Here is a 4,054-nt window from a genome sequence, read left to right on the forward strand (position 1 = left end):
CCTCGCCTGTATCTCTGCCTCTCTCTCTCTCGCTCTCTATCTCTCATGAGTAAATAAAATCTTTAAAAAAAAAAGTAGCCTTTAACACACACAACTTCAATTGTTCTCAAGGGAATGATGCTTAGTGGGAAAACATCAATATCAAAAGGTTGCATACTATATGATTCCATTTTCTGTATGACACCTTGTGAGATTCTGGAAATGACCAAACTCTATAAATGAAGGACAGTTAATGGTTGCTAAAGGAGAGGCGAGGGTGACGGAGAGAAAAGCAACTATAAAGAACAGTACACAGCAATTGTTTCATGGTGGGGGAACAGTTCCATATCTTGACCATGGTGGTAGTTCCATAAACACATGTGACATCAATCTGCATAGAACTACACACACACACACACACACACACACACACACACACACGTGTGCATATAAAAAACTGGTGAAAATGGACAGTACTGTATCATGTCAGTTTCCGGAGTTCAATGTTGTACTGCAGGTAAACCACACGGCCCTGTTAGTGGAAGGTGCGGGGAGGGTAAATGAGACTCTTTGTACCATTTTTGCAACTTTCTGTGATTCTATAGTTATTTTAAAATTAAAAGTTTTTTAAAAGCTAAAAAAATTTACAAAAATGAAAACTCAAGCCACAAACCAAAACGAAATATTTGCAAAACATGTATTTGACAAAGGACCTGTGTCTAGAACAACTTGCAGAACTTGATAAGAAAAATACAAATAGCCCAATTTGGAAAAAAAAAAAAAAAGGACAAAGTATTTGAACAGACAAACTAGGGGTGGTGGAAGGGGAGGAGGGCAGGGGGTGGGGGTGAATGGGTGATGGGCACTGAGGGGGGCACTTGACAGGATGAGCACTGGGTGTTATTGTGGATGTTGGTAAATTGAACACCAATAAAAAATAAATTTATTAAAAAAAAAGTATTTGAACAGATACTTTACCAAAGATAAACAGATGGCAAACAAGCACATGAAGAAAAATATTCAATTTCACTAGTGTTAGGGAAATGCAGATTAAAACCTCTACGAGACCACCACACACCCAGGAGAGTGACTAAAATTTAAAGATTTAAAGATAAAAGATAAATTTTAAAAGATAAATTTTATCTTAAAATTTAAAGATAAAGACCATACCAGGTGTTGGGCAATGATATAGGGAAACTGGAACTTTACACCCTGCTAGTGGAAATTTTTTAAAATGGTAAAATCATTTCGGAAGCCAGTTTGACAGTTCCTTAGAAAGTTAAACATACACCTTTCATATGATCTCAACTTTCCACCCCAAAGTATGTACCCAAGAGGAAGGTGGCTGTACAAAAGCATGTGAGTAAATATTCTGAGCAGCTCTATTTATGATACCACCATGATTACTTAGCCAGAGCCGCACAGGTACCGAGGGTAACCTATACTTTCATATGTCTAGGTCAGTGTTATTCCCATAGTCACATGGGGTTTATACTTAGACAAAGGATGTGGGCAGGAGGTAGAGTAGGGCTAGGGACAGGTCTGGGGGAAGGTGCTTCAGAGCACTTACTCTCGCCCACCTCCAGGCAAGCCCTGGGAGAGCAGAAGACTTGTCAGCAAACTAGCCCACCTCTAGTCCTGAAGAATTGCAAACCTACCCAGTCCTCAAAGGCAGATGTCTTGGGAGTTTCCACCCCTGGCAAGGAAGGTGAAAGGAGACGCAGCCCTCAGACACCTTACATCTCTGAGACCCTCTACTGCCAGCCCCACAACCTAATACCCACCGGAGCCTAATCTTGAAAACATCACTTTTTCCACCAAACTAACAAAGAGGTTTTTAAAGTGCTGATACCCAGGGTTGATGAAGATGGGGGAAAAAATAAGACATACTCATATCTGCTGCTTCTGGGAGACATTCTGCAACATATATTGTTTTTAAACCTTAAAAATATGCAAACTTTCCCACCATTTTAAGAATGTATCCTAACTCAACATTTAAAAAAAAAAATAGCACCAACTGAAGTATTTATAATATGAAAAAGTGGAAATAATTTTTGTAAGTCCAGCAAAATGTAGGAAAATTATTCCCAGCCTCAAATTCCACATTCATCCACATACCATCAACTGTAAGGGCAGAATTCACAGATCTTCAGGCTTATAAAGACTTAGAAATACCTCCCATACACTCTTTCTTAGAATGGATGTCCTTTGGCAAAACCAGGTGAGGCTCTGAGAGGGGCAGGCCCTGGAATCCAGGATACAGGGCTCCCACAACTGAGAGGCAATGGGGACCCTGGTCTTGAGCGCCCTCAGCCAGGATGAAGGCCAAGCTTGAGCAAGGAGAGCCATGGGGCAAGTATCCCACATCCAGATGATTTGAGGTCTGTGCTTATTCAGGAGGATGATAGAAAGGCCTTTGACAGACCTGTTGGACCGTTTGGGGGAAAAAATGAATGAGTAGACAACTAAGCAAATGAGAGAGACGGAGAATTAACTCAGTTAAACTAAGTTATGTCAACAAGGAAAGAAGTTGAGGGGGGCAAGTTGAGGAGTCCTCCAGCCCCACCAACTTACCTGGATGACTTTCAAATCATCCTGAGAACCTACGAATTCAACCTGAGATTTAAAGAGAAAACAGCTGGAACGCTACAGAGAGAAGAGTTTGTGCTTCTAACAAGGTAGAAAGGCGGGAAAAAGAAAAAAAAAAAAAGAATCCAGTCGGGGAGGGGCCTGCGAGGAGCCGGGCTGAGGCCCAGCAGGTGCCTCCAGAAAGGAGAGCGCAGCCCCGGAGAGGCAGGAGCTTTAAAGATCCGCACCGGATTCTTCCCGGAGGGAAATGTGCTCAGCAGGGAACCAGGGAGGATCCCAGGAGGGGCGGTGGGGCCTCCAGTCTCCCGGGGTCACTCGCAGGGAAGTGTGCCAGGGGCTGCGCCCCACACCTGGGCCGATCTCGGTACAGGGCTGGGGTGCCCACGGGCCTCAGGGAGGAGCCGGGGGTCAGGCGGCGGCGCCGGGGGAGGGGGCTGCACCTGCTGCCTTCGGGAGCCACAGCCCCCGGAGCGCGATTCCAGCAGCGCAGGCCCCGGAGCCCAGGGCGCCCAGCGGACACAGCCCAAGATCCTGCGCTCCCCGGGACAGGCAGAGGCAGGGAGGGCACAGGAGAGTGAGGATGCTCCTGCCACCGGGCACCCCCAAACTGTGCAGATCAGTGGCCCCCCACCCCCGGAGCATCCAGGCCAGTGCGGACTGGGAGACTGGGGTAACTACTGCAGGAGCTGACTCCAGAGCTGGAGAGCTGGCCGCTGCCAGTGTTATTGTTCCTCCTGGTGTTACCCTGTGCCCGGGACAGAGCAGGGCCTCCAGGGAACAGGTCCTCACAGGATAAACAGCTCCCACTGAGCGTGCACACACCTGAAAGTCAGCACAGCAGGCCCCTCCCCCAGAAGACCAGCTGGAAGGAAAGCTCCGGGGGAGGTCGAGGTACTTACAGTATATAGAACCATAGGATACACCTCCTTGGTTTGTTTTGTTTTGTTTTGTTTTGTTTCTGTTTTGTTTTTCTTTTTGTTCTTTGTCCTCCCCCCCTTTTTTTTTCCTCTTTTTTTTCATTCCTTTTTCCAGTACAACTTGTTTTTAGCCACTCTGCACTGAGCAAAATGACTAGAAGGAAGAACTCACCACAAAAGAAAGAATCAGAAACAGTCCTCTCTCCCACAGAGTTACAGAATTTGGATTACAATTTGATGTCAGAAAGCCAATTCAGAAGCACAATTATAAAGTTACTATTGGTTCTGGAAAAAAAAGCATAAAGGATTCAAGAAACTTCATGGCTTCAGAATCTAGATTCAATCAGGCCGAAATTAAATATCAATTAAATGAGATGCAATCCAAACTGGAGGTCCTCACGATGAAGGTTAATGAGGTAGAAGAAAGAATGAGTGACATAGAAGACAAGTTGATGGCAAGGAAGGAACCTGAGGAAAAAAAGAGAAAACAATAAAAAGACCATGAGCAAGGGTTAAGGGAAATAAATGACAGCCTCAGAAGAAAAAATCTACGTTTAATTAGGGTTATA

The sequence above is a fragment of the Vulpes vulpes genome, chromosome 5 (assembly GCF_048418805.1).
Source record: "Vulpes vulpes isolate BD-2025 chromosome 5, VulVul3, whole genome shotgun sequence".
NCBI classification, from domain to species: domain Eukaryota; kingdom Metazoa; phylum Chordata; class Mammalia; order Carnivora; family Canidae; genus Vulpes; species Vulpes vulpes.